Source organism: Bidens hawaiensis, unplaced genomic scaffold (genome assembly GCF_021521415.1).
Source record: "Bidens hawaiensis isolate Kalapana, Puna unplaced genomic scaffold, B.hawaiensis_p1.1 tig00007800_1, whole genome shotgun sequence".
In the NCBI taxonomy this organism is placed as follows: Eukaryota; Viridiplantae; Streptophyta; class Magnoliopsida; order Asterales; family Asteraceae; genus Bidens; species Bidens hawaiensis.
In genome coordinates, this window is record NW_027491541.1 from 1,054,891 (window position 1) to 1,073,769 (window position 18,879).

General features: G+C 40.4%; 1 pseudogene; it reads left to right on the forward strand.

The window, feature by feature from the left end:
- Nucleotides 1-9,663: 9,663 nt before the first annotated feature.
- Nucleotides 9,664-11,565, forward strand: LOC143636133 (transcription factor NAI1-like; annotated as a pseudogene).
- The last annotated feature ends 7,314 nt before the right edge of the window (nt 11,566-18,879 follow it).

The window sequence follows — 18,879 nt, forward strand, 5'->3', positions numbered from 1 at the left end:
GAACGGGTATTTAAACCCGACTTTTTAATAAGTTTTCAAAGTAATAATATTTTATTAAAGACTTCTGCTGAAATAAAACCCGCAACTCTGATTTATTTACAAAACATGTACCAACTATTGGTCACACGCCTAGGCCCAAAAGTGGGGTGTGACAGGATGTGGGAAGTTGATCGGATTCACCAGCATCTTTCTCCTTGACAGGGGAATTGTCCGACAAGTCGATCGGATCCTGAATAGTGTTTAGCGGTGAAGTTGGAGGAGACGGACGACTGGAATCCTTCAAGCCTAAAAATTCCTAAAAGAAAAACTTACTAAGTTCCCAGGAAATAACGAGTTCGATTATAATCATAAGGGCTCAAGGCTTACCCTTAGAAACGTCTTTGGCAGAAAGCTCCCGAAGATGAGCTCCCAGGTCCGGGACTTCAACCGTATTCTTCTTCTTTTTCTTCTTCTTAGGCGCGGCATCGGAAGCCTGTGCCTTCTGTTTTCCAATCGCCTTTGAAGCGCTCGCCTCAATAACCTGAGGTTCGCCCTCAACGGATAGAGGGACACCTTCGTCGCCTATCGGTTGGTCGGCGGTGGCCCTTGAATCTTGTTTACGGGTTAAACCTACAGTCGAAGGCGGAGGGTTAGCAGCACCAATCGATAACACTTCTTCGCAGATTTACAAAGGAAATTACATATACATCTATGGGGCAACATTTTCGTCTTCCGCAATATCTTCGGTTTCCTCATCTTCTTCCTCCTCATCAAGATCCAGTAGCTCCTTTAATTGCTCTATGGCATCTTCCTTATCTGCCAACTCTGATATATGGTCAGAAAGGGAAAACTTCAAGGTATCAAACTCCTCAGTTTTCTCAAGAAGGATAGCAGCAGTGTCCTTGCTGGTCAGAACGTACTCCTCCGGAACCTGACCTTCATAGCCAAACTTATATCTTTCCTCAAATCCCATTTGTCGACCAGCTTGCTCGGAAGCACGAAGGAGCACAGCAACGCAATTTCCAAGGTCGTCACTATTCCGAACGTCAGTAATAACCTGTTAAATCATACAAGCATAAGTAAGCACATATAAGCCTGAATCACTTGTATTGATCAAAATACTTGGCACCTTGTGAATCGCTGTTGATAAAAGCCATTTTTATTCGCCTGAGCTCGGATAAGATCCATCTTATGACCAGCACACTCCAAAGCTTGGTCTTGATTCTTGGCATTCAGGTTGGATAAGCGTTGATCCTTGGCTGCTGAGTCAGCTTGAAGGGTCTTTAACAGCTCAGCTTGGTCATCCAGTTGTTTCTGGAGAGCAGCCTTAGTTTCCTCAGCAGCAAGTTGTTCGGCTTTCGCCGCCTCCATAGCTCGACGGCTATCTTGGGCGTCAGTTAACGCCTTAAGGGCCTCTTTCTTGGCACCAAGCAAGTTTCGCTCGGTTTCCTCTAGCTCGACATTCATGGCCAACCAATCAAGACGTATTTCCTGATTGGTGGAAACAGTGTTCGCCATATGATAAGAGTTGGACTCTAGGAGTTCCCGGCGGATATGACGGCGCTGCCGCTCATTCTCTGCAGGAGGAAGACTTTCATCGAGATTTTCTTGGCAAACGTCCACATCATTCAACACTATGTCCCGGCGCCATGACCAGAGAGGTCTATGTGGAGCAGTATCTTCCTCCACTTGAGACGAGGAAGCCTGCCCCCCATAATGAAAAACACTAACCCCACCTTGATCCCGGAAGAAATTCTCGGGATGAGGTGGGGATGTGTAACATCCCCAAAATTTTGATCCAAATTTGACAACTTAGGAAATTTGAGGGATCAAAAATAATCTCAAAGATAAGTAATGAGAAAATATTAAATAAGGAAATAAAAATATTTCCTAAGTTAAGTATACTTACATGAAAGAAATTTCATCCCACATGGAAAGATGTAAAAAAGTGGAAGCATTCCACCAAGGTATAAATAAGGAAAATGGAATCCATCCCACATTGGAAGTGGTAAAGAAATGGAAGATCTTTATAAGAGATAGAATTTCCATAGTTATATTCTTTTATGAATATCATGCACCAAGTAGTCCTAGCAGAAGGTGCGTAGCACCCGACACGCACGCGCACGGGCTTGGGCTCGGGCGAGGACGAGGACGATGGCGAAGGCGACGGCGAAGGGCGTTGGGCGCAATGTGGCGCTTTGATGGCGCACTTTACACTTCGCACGCTCGCATCGCCACGAGCCGCTTTAAGAGCCTCCTTAGTATTTTTGGACAACGAGAATTAGCCTAGAAATGACAAGCTATCAAAGACGAGGGGCTAAAAATGAAAAATAATATTCAGGGACCCATCGCGCTACGCGATGAGTCCAAGAAAACGGCCATCGCGTATCGCGATGGTCCGTGATGACGCATCAACACGTGTCACACTCTGGTGACACGTGTCAGCATGACAGGACACGTGGCAGATGTGTCAGGCCACGTGGCGACATGTGGCAACGCCTGATGACATGTGTCATCGCGATACGCGATGACCATGAGAAAGGAGCCTATCGCGTATCGCGATAGGATCCAAAATGGGCTATAAATAGGGCAGGTCACGACATTTCTCATGCACACCTCCCACTCTCTCTCTAAAACAAATTTCTCTCTCTACCTCGGTTTGCGTGCCGAACATTGTTTTGCGTGCTATCGACCCGACAAATAACACATCGTAATCCGTACCATAAACCCGGCGTTTTTCTCAAAGTTCGTGCCACTGGAAAGTAACCCGACATTCCGCATCGAAGTACGTGCACGACCCGGCGACCGAACATTGCCTCGATTTGCGTTCCAAGGAAGGTGGATCAAGAACGCCTCGAGAAACGTGCAGATAGAGTAGAAGTGTTGCCCGTATAAACTTATGAAATCTAACTCTGCATACCGTGCGAGGTAAGGGGTTCTGCCTAAGTTATTATTTTATTATTATAAATGGCTTAGACCATAGTCGGAGGTATAGCCAAACCTTGATTACGATTAAGAATAAAATAACTTTTCTTAAGCAAAGGTTATTGTTAAAATATAGTTTCTTCTTGATTAATAAACGTAAGCAAGTTTATTCAAGGGATATAACTAAATAGTATTTCTTTATTGTTAAGAAATATAATATTATAAAGTAATGTTTCTTCTTGTAGAAGAAACATCGTGTGTAAATGATAAACAAACAAAGGGACTAAAGGTCCAAATGTTTTGAATAAATAAATGCTTTTATCAAGGTTAAAGCTATACGAAATAGACTAAAGGTCCAAAGCTAGATCGTTGATCTAGTTATTTATACAAAATGTTATTCTCGTACTATAGGTCCAAGGTTACAAAACAAGAAGAAGAATAAGAAAACAGGAATCAGTAAAAGAAACTGATTATAAACAGACAAGGTGAATACGCCCCAAACCTTTTATAATGAGTCTGAATGATTGCATAGGATTTAGGAATCCTTAAAACTTTGTGTACAATAATAAGAAACGGACACTCTGATTAAGAGTATACATGTGTCAGGATCCAAACATACATGGTGACTCGGGATTTCTCCGAGGCCATGCATGTCATCAACATGCCTCTGAAGGTCTACGGGATTGTTCAGAGAAATTATATTGTGTATATAATTAATTGTACATGGTACTTAGGGTAATTTGATCCCAATTTTGTTGGGTGCCTAATGAGTAGTCACAAAGGTATTATAGTTGGTTTCACAAAGATATTGAAAAGAGATTTTAGAGTCAGCATTATTCACCAGCTTTATGCTGACGTATTTTCCCACCCATGTTACAGGGAAATAAGAAAGGTTAGAACATACAAGCAAGAAGGAATAGAAGACTGGAGTTATAGTCATTAGATGCTATCTGATGGCTCAGATATTTTATTTTAAAATATTATAAAGAATTATGTTTTCTAAAAGAAAGTATTGTAAAAGATGAACGGGTATTTAAACCCGACTTTTTAATAAGTTTTCAAAGTAATAATATTTTTTTAAAGACTTCCGCTGAAATAAAAGCCGCAACTCTGATTTATTTACAAAACAGGTACCAACTATTGGTCACACGCCTAAGCCTTAAAGTGGGGTGTGACAGGATGTGGGAAGTTGATCGGATTCACCAGCCTCTTTCTCCTTGACAGGGGAATTGTCCGACAAGTCGATCGGATCCTGAATAGTGTTTAACAGTGAAGTTGGAGGAGTCGGACGTTTGGAATCCTTCAAGCCTGAAAATTCCAAAAAGAAAAACTTACTAAGTTCCCAGGAAATAACAAGTTCGATTATAATCATAAGGGCTCAAGGCTTACCCTTAGAAACGTCTTTGGCAGAAAGCTCCCGAAGACGAGCTCCCTGGTCCGGGACTTCAACCTTATTCTTCTTCTTTTTCTTCTTCTTAGGCGCGGCATCGGAAGCCTGTGCCTTCCGTTTTCCAACCGCCTTTGAAGTGCCCGCCTCAATAACCTGAGGTTCGCCCTCAACGGATAGAGGGCCACCTTCCTCGCCTATCGTTTGGTCGGCGGTGGCTCTTGAATCTTGTTTACGGGTTAAACCTACAGTCGAAGGCGGAGGGTTAGCAGCACCAATCGATAACACTTCTTCGCAGAGTGACGACTCTTCTCTAGACGAGAAGAGTACTATCACTCCGCTCGAAGTAGCGGCGGTTATAGGTCGAGGTTGGGAAATACCTTCACACTTGGTGACAAACTCCTCACCTTGTGCGTACATCGCCTCAGAGAAAATAGGCTCCGGCGTAAGGGTAGTGGAAAAAACGAAGTTACTTTGTGTACGTTCCAAAAAAGGAACGTCATGCTGAGTAATAGGAAGGTGAACCATCATGCCTCCCATCGTGTACACAAGGGTGGAGAGGATCGTACCTTCACCTGCAATCGAAGAATATTAACAAAAATAAATTAAGAACTCAAAACGTTGTAAGCAAAAACTTACTCCCGTCAGAGTTCTCGTAATAAGGTTCCAACATGGGAAACGGCAATGAACGACTCATCTTGGCGTGCACCATGGTCCCTCGTGAATCGGGCGCATGGGTGTTGGAGTCTTGGTTAAAGTGAGAAACCAGGCACGACCCTCCTGTTCGGAAGCATAGACTTCCGGTAGTTTATCATTCGGCTTCCGATGAACCATGGAAAACGGGACAACCTCTTCCCGGATCCAGAAAAATTTGGTTTTCCAGCCATGGATACTGCGGAGCCACTCAAAACCAATAGATCCTTTGCCGGTGGTGGCAAAACTGTACCAGCCTTCACGATAACGGCAAACATGCTAACGGAAGGATCATAGTTGTGTGCTTGGCAGCAGAACTCGAAGTGTCGAATTCTCAGCATCCCAATGGATGAATCTGGGACAAATGAATCCCATACGTCGTCAAAACCAATTGCACGAACTTGGTTACGGGAAATCGGAAGTTCCCGGTGGTAAAATGGTCTAGGTAAACGGCCATCTTCTTCGGTGGGGGCGCCGTTGCGATGGCCCCTTTTGATGGACGTTCGGCTTCCCATTCCGAAGGGAAGCCATATACGTTTTTAATATCGTTAAAGTCTTTCTCCTTTATCTCGCATCCAACTTCATCACTGGCAGGGGGATTTTTCTTCTGGCCGCCATTCTGTATATGGAAATAAATGAAAGAAGGCAAGAGTTCTCTGATAAGATCGAAGGAGAAAATATGTAAGTGATAAGAATGGATTGAAGACATCAAGGCCTATTTATACTCATCGCAATTAATGCGACCATCTGACTGACAGAAGGAAAAGAAAACGCGGACCACAGGATGACTGACACGTCAGGCGGGAGATTCGAAAAAGTGCTTACAGGATGTCAAACAAGCGTTTAACACGTCCTGTCAGTCACTACTTAAAAATTCTCTCTCCGCCACATCACCAATACTATTTATTCAACTTGCACAAGTTCAAAATTTAAAGAGAAGATATTTTACAATGATATTATCAACACATGGAGTTCTTTTCATTAATATTCAAAATGGTGATTACAAAAAACATAAAAAGAAATTACAAGTTCAAATTCTAACGACTACACCTACCCTAGGGGTTAAGAGGCGTAGTATCTTCCGGAGCATCATGGGCCGCATCATTCGCCTTGTCATCATCAGACTTGTCATCATTAGACTCGTCATCATCAGATTCATCATCAATATATACCTGCAACTGCTTCACGCCATCTTCAGACAAGGAAAATTCTGGAAGCATATGTTGCAGCGGAAAAATCAGACTATCATATTCTTGGACCCGCATGCCAAGTTCTTACTCCGCGTCAAGTCCGTGAAGGGGATGGCTCTTAATAGGTTGTCCGGACTGGGCGAATGCCAACCCTTCGTCAAAGCCTTTCACCCGGCCAACCCCTTCAGAAGCAGTCGTCAAGTTCACAAAGCAATCAGTGAGCTCTGCACTTCTCTTAATATGACGGATGACCTATAAACAAATTTTGCTAAATATCATAAAAGAAAGTAGACAAAAGTTAAGCAGTATCCAAGAGAAACTTACTGAGTCAAGACCACGGTTGAGGAAGTATTGCCTCTCCCGCTCAGCGCGCTTCGCCCTGCCACGAAGTTCTTGCAATTCGGTGGAGGCGCAGTCGCCAGCTTCAGTCTGAGATTGAAAAAGGGAGTCGTATGCAGACTGCATTTCGACAATAGTCTTGTCTTTCATCTCAGACTGTTCCCCTTGCAGTCTTAAAGCTTCCTCAAGCTCTTGAATACGGGTGTTTTGTTGAGACACTTCGTCCTGTGCCTTCGCCAATTTGTCCTTTTTCCTTTGAGTTTCAGCCCGGGAAGCTTCAAGGGTGGCATTGGACCTTTCACAGGCCTCTTTCCACCGTTTAGCAGCATCAACATTCCGCTTTTTCTCCTATTGGAGTGCAACCTCAGCGTCAGTTTGTTTCCACTTAGCTGCACTTGCTGCTTTACGATGCTCCTCAGTTTCCTTCTTCTCAACCTTTACAGCATCGTAGGCTGCACCAAGCTTCCCGCCCATTGTTCGCCACTCCCGTAAGATTTCTTGACTACAGGGTAAGCTGTTAGTCAAGGAAACAGCCAAATCAGAATGAAGTTCTTGGCGGGAACGAGTTAGCTGGTGTGCTTTCTCAGCCGGCGGCATGCAGTGTTCAACAAAAATCATACAGGTCTTGGGATTAGAAACCCGAGACCCGTTGACAATATCCCAGGGCGGGACAAACAAGTCGTAGTCTCCTCCCAGTTGCACGTTCCCAAAGTATTGAGAACTCGTGGGTCCAAGGCGAACATGGGAGGAAGAGGACTATTGGGGACCACATTGTGATGAACCTCCTCCAGCTTCATGGGCGAAAGATCCAAATGAAAAGTCATCTCCCTCACCCGTCGAAAAGAGCGAGGAAGAGGTGTAAAACTGGGGAGGAGGTTGCATCGAAGGGTCATTAACCCCAAAGCTTCCAGCAGCAACATCTGGGTTCTCATGTTGAAAACCGGTGGCGTCAACATCCCGAAATAAATGATCCAGAGATCCGGAAGTCACTGACTGAACAGTAGACCCCTCCACAATTCTTTCAGTAGGAAGGGTAACTGGCATATCCGTCTCCTTCTCCGGAGGAGGTGACGGTTGTTTTTCAACAGATGGTGTTGGCGTTGATAGCCTACTAGCCACTGGATGATTAGCAATGGACGGATCTGCATAAGAATATCATAATCAGATCCCATTCTTAAAGAATAATAAAAATTAACAAAAATAAACTTACCGGATACCGTCCCTAGACGTTCCGCAAGGTTGGGCGGTAATGGTTTCCTCGGACGATGCGTCCGACGTTTCTTGGTTTTTGGTTCCTTCCCAGCATCCGCAGCACTGGTACCTGCGTCACTTGCCTGGGATGCACGGAGAGATCTTTTCCGGTAAAGCTCTGCCAATAAATGGGAGACAGATGAAACTTCAGAAGCATCATCTGAGCTTTCTTCCTCAAGAATGGCAGAATCGTCACTTGGAATGACGATTGTCCCGTCCGAGGTCAGCGCATTAAGAGGAGGAGGATTTAGAATGTACGCACATGTTTCAAAGATAGCTTCTGAGACAACTGGTTCGGCGCGCACTTTGACAGGAAAGAGGAAATATTGAGCAGTCCTCTCAAGGATAGGCACATCTTTTGCGTCACGGATAGTCTTTCCCACACAGCCCTTACCATCATCCAGGGCGTTCAACATTGATCCAAAACCTGAAAAGAAATGAAAACGATAACAATAAATACACAAACGTGGAAGAGCAGAAGAACAAGACACTCAAACTTACGTCCATCTAGCCCAATAAAAACAGGCTCCATGAAAGGAGAAGACCACAAACGGCTCATGCCTGCCCACACAAGGGCTTCCTCAGGAAGCATCCGCATTGATGTGGGTGGAGTAGTAAGCTTGCGGAACCAGTCACGCTTCTCATGAGCAGCTGGAGTAATATCAATAAGGGCGTCGTTAGGAGAACGACGAGTCATGGCCTCAGGCACCACATCCTCGGAGATCCAGAAGAATTTTTTCTTCCAATCCTTGGAAATTTCTTCAGTCATGTTGCCGATAATTCTATCCGGCAAGCTATGGCAAGTATACCATCCGTTCCGATTCGCCATCTTTTAAAATACAGCGAACCGATCCAACCGGGGTACTAAGTCATGTGCCATGCACACAAACTCGAAATGTCGAATGCGCATGACAACACGTGGGTGAAGTTGAGATAAGTGAATCCCAAACGCCATAATCACCCGTTGGAAGAACTTTGTAACGGGAAGGCGGAAATTCCCGTGGTCAAAGTAATCGGCATATAAAGCCATTTTTCCTGGAGGTGGAAACTGGCTATAGAACCAGGAGAGGGGAACTCCGGTCCCAACTCCGGTGGAATACCATAAGTCGTAACAAGCTTCTGGTATTCCTCTCGGTCCCAACAAACCTCTATCTCATCGACCTCAGATTGAGAAGGCGCCATTTAAAACACTTGGTAATAATATTTGGATTAGTTCAAAAGATTGAAGAAAGAGAGCAAATTCGTATTCAGGATTCAAATGCGATAAAACTTCAAAAATAAGTTAACTCCTTCTATTTATACCCACCGCAATTAATGCGATGGGATGCGAACAGTAGAAAGAGAAAAAACCGTCCAGTAACAGATCATCACGTCACGCGGGAAATTCGAAAAAGGAAAAAAGTTGTACAGTCGGGTACAGTAACAGCCGTCAAAAACGTCCTGTCACCTGCACACGCGCCTGCGAGTGGTCAACTTGTCCTTTTTCATGATTATCCACAACAACAAAAGATATTTCTCACCAACTTAAAAAGTCAAAAATCCCCAAATCACATTAAGTCCAGAATTTCACCCGCATAAAATACTTCATACGGAAGAAACACTGGACTGGGGGAACTTATAGAGGTAGGATACCAAAAAGACCTAAATACCCTTAAGGAGTACCTGCGGGTCAATCAGAAGTCCCTCATAAAGCACCCGCGGGGAATATAAACCATCCGCATAACCATTTGAGGAAGAAACATCCCCATTGCACATGCGGAAGCATCACAGCATCCTCAAAAGTCATCCGCAAAAAGGAATATCCTTCCGCGTAAATAACCACGAGGTAATGCTCCGGAACAGCTATCAATAACCAAATACCTTCTAGAAGACTTGCCAATATGCTTTCTTGGGCAATACATGACCTCTCGCCAATCAGCCAGTGACACCTGGCAAGGTTGTTATAACCGTGCACATGGCCAATATTGCTCTGTTAACCAATGATAGAGGGACACGTGTCCAGGTTGTTATACATGCACATGCAACGTATAGTCTGAACCTATCATCCGAGGACACGTGTCCAGACTGTTACGAAAGCATCTTCTAAAATGACAGCTGGCCCAATCACTTCCCTACACTCTTCGGCTATAAATACCCTCTCAATCATCATGAGGTATTCATTCACTATCACGGTACTCTCTCAATTTACTTAAGTCTTTTATCTCCTTGTCAGAGTTGTACTTATTCTCACGCCGGATGGTGGTTACGGGAAGACCCCCACCTTGTCCTTCCTGTAACGAGCTCACAGTGTTCTGTTTTGTAGGATTTACGTCATTGGACTTTGGGCAATTGAGTTCATATCGTATCAGCAGTTAACCATATCCTACTCTGTGGACTCATCGGATCTAGGACCCATTAGTGAGGAGTAGATCCGTGTTTCTTCACTGGATAATAAGAGAGTCTTCTTTTTCGAACAAATTAATAGGCTGTCAGATTGTTATAAAAATGTCACAGGCATGGTTTTCAGACCTGGTAAGCAACACATGCATACTGCTATTATAAATTTATTAGTGGTATTGATTTTTATATCTAATGTGCTTTGAATCCATCTTTTAGGAAAAGGAAGGTCAACTGTTCATGACCGATGACGAGATGAAGAATTTTTACGACACGATGGATGACATTAGTGCTGATTCATTTTCTTCCGAAAGCTATACCGAAAACATGAGGCTAAACAAAACTCATATTAACAAAGGTTCTGAAACTCCAGAACCCCTTATTGCTACCACTCGCCCCTCATCAAACACTTTCTCAATATCTTTAGCAAATATAAGCCCTAAAACCGAGATCCTCCAGTTTTCCGATCCGCTTGGGTATGAAGCTGCTTGTACCACAAAGGTTACAGCCAATCCCAGAAATAACATTCAGGCACAAGATCATGTTTTGAATAAACACTTCATTTCTTTATCTTCCCTCCTTCCTAACCATAAAAAGATAACAATCATGGTCTCCTAAAAGCTTTTGTACGTTTTTGACATAATCAAGAGATTTAGCTTTGGTCATGCTACAGCTACACCACCTTATATGATTATATACTTCCATAGAACACTAAGATAGCCATTTTAAACAAAGAAAGAAAAAGAAAAAAAATTGAACTTTGCAAATTCTTGGTCAGAAAGGTTGTCCGGATAGTGTAAGATTAGATGTAAGACGGTGTGTGTGTGTATAGCTGACTCCATTAAGATTATATAGATGACCTAACAATAATATTAAAATTTGCAGATGGATAAGGCATCAGTGTTGGAAGATGCATCTATCTAATTACATAAAGAAACTTCAAGACCGCGTAAAGGAACTTGAGGGATTACAAGGCAATAAGAGAAAACAGGAAGTTCAAGCATGTGTTATATCCATGAAGAGATCTAGGATTATCAATAGTGACGACGAATACTCTTCGTCGGAAGAAACAGACTCTAGCTAGGGAGAGCACCAACCCTTGCATATCATCTCCTGAGATCAAAGTGCGGATATCAGAAACTAGTGTGCTAGTAAGAATTCACTGTCATCCTTGGTGAATGCACTGACCCAGATGCAGAAGCTTGGGCTATCCATCATCAGTAGCAGTGCCTTGCCATTTGCTAACACCACTATTCTTATTACCATTGTACGTTGCCCAGGTACATAAAAGCATTGTGTTTTAATATTCAGGCAGATTTGAGATATAACTAATTTGGAAGCCCATCAAATTTAAAATATTATTCCTTAACACTTATGCAGATTGAGGTTGACTTCAGTATGACAACAAAAGAACTTGCCATATGAGTTTCATTGATGATCGTTTAATCTTTTTTCGCATTTTATGCTTTTAAAGGATGCATGACGTACAGGTGAGAACACTCCCATCCCCATCACATGTACATGGGGTTTTTCGAAGTGCTTCTGAAGAAGTATAATTAGCAAGATCTGTATGTATGGGTGGTTATCTTTTTCTTATTTTCTATAATGGTTTCCTCTCACCCTTTGTGGTTGATGGAAGGTTTCAATTTTCAACAATGGGTTCTTGTTAGCTTTTTGCGTGATTGATCACGTTTAATAATTAATTGTCCCTTATGATACATGTATGAAACCATCATTTATTAAATGATACCACAACCAACCAGCTAGCATGATCACCAGTTTTTAATTTCCTTCTTGTTTTACTTGTATTTGGTGTTTTATGTTGCTTGTGGTGGGTTAGTGAAGATTCGCAAAGATTTCCTCGTGTTCCATACAGATAAGCAGTTTTACTAGTTGTCTGCCAGAGTCATTATATTGATATATGGTTTAGGTCTGTTTATAATATGTATATGTAATGGAGATATGTATGTAACATGTTGTTGCCAAAATACACTAAGGCTATATGTAGTTGAGGGGTTACAATTGAGGGTGAATTGTGACATGTGGCGTCCAGTCAGCAAGGAGTGAAAATTTGTTTTTGGGGTGTAATGGTGTAGGGGCTACAAGTTGGGCCCACAGTTTCTTTTTTATTATTTTCTTTTTATAACTAAACTAAACAAATAAAAACCAATTTATTTAAATAATTAGATAAAAATGCATTAAAATTAAAAAGAAATACAAAAAACTTAAAAAAAATAACTAATAATGCATTAAAATTAAAAAAAAATTTACATAACTAAAAATATTAAAAAACATAACTAAATAAAATACTAATATCCATAATATTCGCGCATTTTTTCCATTCGTTGTCGTTGCAATAATGCGGCCTCTTCGTGTAACCCGGCATCTTTGAGGGATTTGTATTCTTCACTCATTTCCCGCAATTCCAACATTTGGGCAATCTTTTCGTGTTGTTTGTCGGTTTCTCTCATGGCATCGTTGAGTTCCTCAACACACTTTTTGTGTTTTTTGATGATTTCTTTCATGGTAGCAGCAAGTTCCACGAGTGTCGGTTGGTTCGGGTTGTTTGTAGGATTCATTTTGTTAGATTTTTTGAAGAAGGTTTATGTTTATATAGATGTGAAATGAAGAAGAAGGTATATGTTTATATAGATATATAATATATTGTTTTAATTAATTAATTTTTTTTTATTTTGTACCGTTGTCAAACGGTCAAAATAATAAAATATTATTATTTTCTCAAAGTTTAAGCGATAAAAAGAATCCGCCCCCGCCCCAAATCGTACAAAAATCGCGGGGGGGGGGGGGGGGGGGTGTTCTAGCCCCAAGTCGCCCCATTTCGCCCCCAAACATCGCCCACTACACTTGGCCTAAACTGCCAAACAAGTTTCATTGCACTTAGATGATTTTACTTGGAAATTCCATGATTTCCTCAACTGACTCAAAATTTGTTCGCCTAGGAAGCTTCACCCATTCAAAGATGATCACCCAAATATTATTGAAGCCTTTACAATGTATAAATAAATGTTGTGTGGTCTCCGGAATTGAACCACATACTGCACAACACAAATCCCCCACATAAATACCCCTTGTGCTTAAAGCATATTTGGTAGCAATACGATTCAACAATAGGTGCCATATGAACAGTTTATTTTAATGGGTAACCGCTTGAGACAGAAGGTGGAGTTTTGTACTTGTTGATCCGCATTATCAAGTTCCCACTGCAGCGATTTAACCGCGTAGTTTGAACATGTACCATCCAACTCCTTCCGTAACCAAAAATCCAGATTCAAGGAAACAACAACCGAAGAAATAAGCCTGATGCAGTTTTGTAAATCAATCTTACGCTCGGGCGAAACGGGCCTCCTTTTCCATCTCCATTTCCACTTCATTTCATTCTCAACCCATTCATAACATTCCATAAGCAATATGTCTTTATGTTTTTCTAACACAAACAAATCTGAAAATAACACGTTTAGTGGAAGTTCGCCAACCCATCTATCAAGCCAAAATAATGTTTTATCCCCTTTGCCCAACTGCACTTTTAACCTTTCCATCATCCTACTGTTGCCATTATTATTTTCTTTATCTGCTTGACAAATCTGCTTCCATGAACCACCAAGTGAGTGCTTCGCAGGTACCGATTCCCACTTGTGAGACTCTCTACGAATATAAGGGATAACTCTTACCCATAAGGAACTATTATCCGCTTTAAGCTGTGACAAACATTTTGCAAGTAAATGTTGTGTTCATTGCCTTTAGACTGCCAATCCCCAAGCCGCCCCTATCTTTTTCCTTTATAATTTTGCTTCAAGCCACCCAACTTATCTTATCCTTTTCTTCAGACCATCTCCATTAAAACGACTTATTTTGCTTTCTAATTGTTTTAAAACTTTCTCCGGTGATTTGAAAATGGAGAAATAATACGTGCCTAACCTCCCTAAAACCGATTTAACAAGTGTTAACCGACCTCCAAAAGACAAAGTTTTTGCCTTACAATTTGAAAGTTTCTTATCAAATTTATTCAATATTGACTGCCAATTATGACTTATGTTCATATTGGCCCCAATCGGCATGCCCAAATGTACAAATGGAAGCTTACCGGCTTTAAACCGTAATAAGAATGCACCTCGGGCAACCTTTTACCCCTCCACTTTCACACCATAAAGCACACTTTTTTTTAATTTACTTTAAGCCCGGACACCAAATAAAAACCTCTTAATAAACGATTTAAATTCAAGAGATTCGTTGTGGACCATTCGCCAAGGAAGACATCATCATCCACATAAAATAAAGCAAATGCATGGGCCATTCCTAGGTGTTTGAAACCCCCTAAACAGTCCCTCCAAGCATGCATTTTTCATGGATACATTCAATGCTACCATAGATATGATAAAAAGGAAAGGTGAGAGGGCATCACCTTGTCTAACTCCACTTTTAATGTCAAACTCTATCATGGGAGAACCATTAATCAAGATGGAGGATCTAGGCGACTCAAATGTAGCTTTAACCCAATGTCTCCACTTGTTGGGAAATCTCATATGGGCCAAGATAGAATCTATAAAGCGACAATTGACCGAATTAAAAGCTTTATCAATGTCTACTTTGAAAATCAACGTTACTTTGTTTGTTTTTTTTACACCATGCAACAATCTCATTAAGAATTAGAGTTCCCTCTGTTATATTTCTACCGAAACATAGGCAGATTGTTCCTCCCCGATAATTGAACTCATCACCCTTTTAATCTGATTTGCTAACACCTTGGAGATAATCTTAGGTATGCAACATATAAGATTTATTGGACGGTACTCACCATTTTTTTGTGGGTCTTCAATCGTGGGTAAGAGAGATATAACTAGAATTACACCGATAACTAATTGAACCATGCTTGTGAAAATGAACCATTAGGTCATAGATATGTTTTTCAAACATCGTTCAAAAGGTTTTTAGAAACTTGAAAGTGAACCCGTCAGGACCAGGGGCCTTTTCACCACCATACTCCCACGCCGCACACTTAATTACACTACCACAATACCATCAGTATTAATGCAGGGTTTTATGTTAGAAAGAGAGATTTCAAGACCACCTTGAAAGTGCATCTTCGTTTTCTTGGGTGACTTTCTGTGCAACAATGTGGCCATTTTAGTCAAACAAGAAGAAAGCATATTCCGTTGTGCACTAATTAATTTCGTATCGCTAGGTGATTTGTCGTGTATTAATGGTGTCAACCACATACAAAGTCCAGGATTCCATGACTGCCTTGCGAGTACATCTTTGTTTTTCAAGGTGATCTCCCATGTATTAATGGGTATACCACATACAAATAAATGATATTAAAATTATGAGACCGCCGATTGAAACATTTTAACCCTCACCAAACCAACACTAAACTATCGATAACGACGAAGTGAAAGCGAACCAATATTTTGTTTGGGCGAGGGATGGAAACAATAATGTAAATGTACCAACATTTGTATGGTATTTACAAAAAATTGTACGGGTACATATAGAAATCAGTACAAACTGATTTAAAGACAGCTGCTCGTCATAAATTTAATGAGACAAAATCAGAACTAATTTTTCAAGTTAACTATTTACGAAAGACTGATCAATGAAGTTTTTGGAAAACGTAAGGTTTCGGATGGCGTAACTGTCAGTAATTAGTAAAAGGATTTTTAGCTAAAAATGCCCTAATAATATAAAAAACTAATAAAAAATCATAACTCAATTTTTTTTTAAAAAAAGTAATAAAACAAGAATGTTTTTCCCGTATTCCTCGTTCTAAAAAAATTTACAATGTTGAAGAAATAAGATCATTGTGTCTTTTTGTTTATCATTGTGTTTTCTAGTTTATTTTCATCATTGGTTATGTGTTTTTTCTTGACATTTTGTCTTTTCTTCTTGATATTGTGTAATATTACTCAACATTATGTTATATTTTGCTCGGTATTGTGATATATTTTGCGATTTATCGTGTTTTTTTGTTTATTTTCGTCATTGTGTCTTTTTTCTAGACATTGTGTCGTTTTCAAAGATTTTTTTGAACTCGAAAGATGGGGGAACATTTTAGTTTTTTTTTTATTTTTTATTTATATTTTAAGTTATGATTTTTTTATTATTTTTTTAAAAGTTTTTGTTTGATGAGTTTTGTATGTAGACACGCTTTAAAACTAGAAGAGGACTATTAATAAACCCTTAGAGCATTCACATTTAATTCATCAAAACATGAGAGTGAAGTTTTATAATGTAGGTAGTGGTTTAGGGAATTGCGAGTGGAGAATAGAGAAATGTAGTGATTAGTCCATATATTTGAAAAGTTATTTTTCATGTCATATTATTTTTTAATATATTTTGAAAGTGGTTGTAAGTGAATGAAAAAAGAAAAAGGTAATGATAAACATATATAAAAGTATTATTTAATTGAAAATGAGTGAAAAATATAATGATTTTTAATGTAATTTTTAATTTAGGGATATAAAATTGTATGGGAATGCTCTTACTTAATTATTCGAGTATAGACACAACATGAATCTTATGATTTACTGGGTCAAAAGCTAAAACAATATTTTAATAAAAAAGATATACATTAAAGAATATTACTATACAGCCTTACACATGCCACGTCGTGACCTGAGGTATGGTATAATGAAGTAAAAATTTTCAAATTAGCTATTTTAATCGACTTTTTTTAACGTTAATCATGATGTTTACATAATGCCCAACATATTCATCCTAATCCGTTGGATATGACGTAAGCACATTAGCAACCAACAAAACACAATGACCTCTAAGATAGAGCCGTCCGTAAGAATTCACATGTCCCAACCAAGCAAAAAAAATGTCTCTTAAGTACTAACGTACTAAATAATGCAAACACATTTTTTATACGCCGATTAAAGTTATTGCAACAAACATAACAATTAGCAAAATCATGGTATTAGAATGAGTTTATGACATACGAAATACGCTAATAGTAAACCGAGAATTTGCGAAGATCTTCTAGAATCAACTCTTCGCAATATATGCTCTCTGTATTATTCTGTTCTTGATAGCTATCATTGTCAATCCGTTAATTCTTTCTTTGGGCATATTGAATATGCTGATAATAAACCGAGAATTTGCGAAGTTCATCAAGAATCAACTTTTTGCAGTTTATTGTCACGCACCGCCAAAGTGCACAACATTTTTCGCGACATTCGGATCATTTCGAGACAAACTTGAGCAGCCTAGAAGACTCCGGAACCACCCGGACCTTTAAAAAATAGCCCGACATTCTCCGGAACAATCCGGAACAGCCTGTTACACTGTGGAACAGCCCGGTACTCGCTGGAACTCTCCGGAACAGCCCGGTCCTCTCTTGAACAGGCTAGGACTCTCAGGAACTCTCCGGAACAGCCCGATACATACTACACCAGCCCGGAAAACCCAAGACGCTTCTGGGACAGCCAAGAAGCTACAAGATCAGCCCACAAACATCAAGATGCTAGATATTTTGATAGGAAGACTCTAGAATGAAGATCAGATCTTTTGTATGGAAACATCTAGACTTAGAAGTTACTAGACATATGGAACTAGTATATATAGGGAATGCTAGGCTCATTTTGTAACAACCCAAGCTCTTGTACTCATAATCACTTGTAACTCATCTTTCTAGTAATATAAACTCTTTACTTGTATAATTGTGTTTAAGTATTACAAGCATCACTCACTTGTTCAAATTACAAGCACCATTACTTGCAACATTGCAAGACAACACACTTTACTAAAGACTTTCGCTGCCAAAACATTACAAACCTAACCATCACGGCTTACTTAGACCAAGTTCTAAGGCCGCACGTGATTCAAAGAAATAACTCTGTGACAGTTGGTATCAGAGCGCGTTAGATTCATTGGGATGGACTCTAAAACGAAGGTCGAAGATCTAATCCTCACCACGGGAGCAGAAACCCAGAAGGTCAAAAAGCCTGCTAAGAAGCTGATTGCTTCCTTAGACAAACGAGTAGAAGACACCGAAATACATGTCGATGCACTCAGAGCTGAATTCAACTCGTATAGGGAACACATCAATGAATCCCTACCCAAAATTGTCCCCATTGAAAGCAACATTGGAGGACTACAAGATGACTTTAAACTTGCAATCGCAATGATGCAAGCCGATTTTCAAAAAAACTACTAATGAACGAGCTGGGGCAGATTCCAGAAAACTTTGAACGCAAACTTGCAGCATACGAAGGAAGCTTCAAAGAGCTACAAACCGAAATAAAGATACTCAAACAAGCCTTCGCAAGTGGAGGCGACGTTGGAGGCAACACCAAGGTGGATCACCCAAAACCAACACAATTTGTTGGAAAAAGAGAAGCACGATCCATGGATGACCTTTAGGAAGTTGAGCAATAATTCAAAGGCATGGATATTAAAGACGACGCTAAGAGAATCAATACGGCGGCACTCTACCTAAAAGACACCGCTGCACTATGGTGGTGACGTAAAAACATGGAGATTTAACAAGGTACGTGTACCCTTAACACATGGGCTGATTTTGTCAAAGAAATCAAGAAACAATTCTATCCGGAAAAAGCCCAACATGAAGCAAAGATCCGACTTCGAAACCTTAAACAAAAGGGATCACTTAAAGAGTACATCATTGAATTTACTAATCTCGTACTCGAAATTCCGGATCTTTCACCTGAAGATTCTCTAATAAACTTCATCGATGGCTTACAATATTGGGCCAGAACC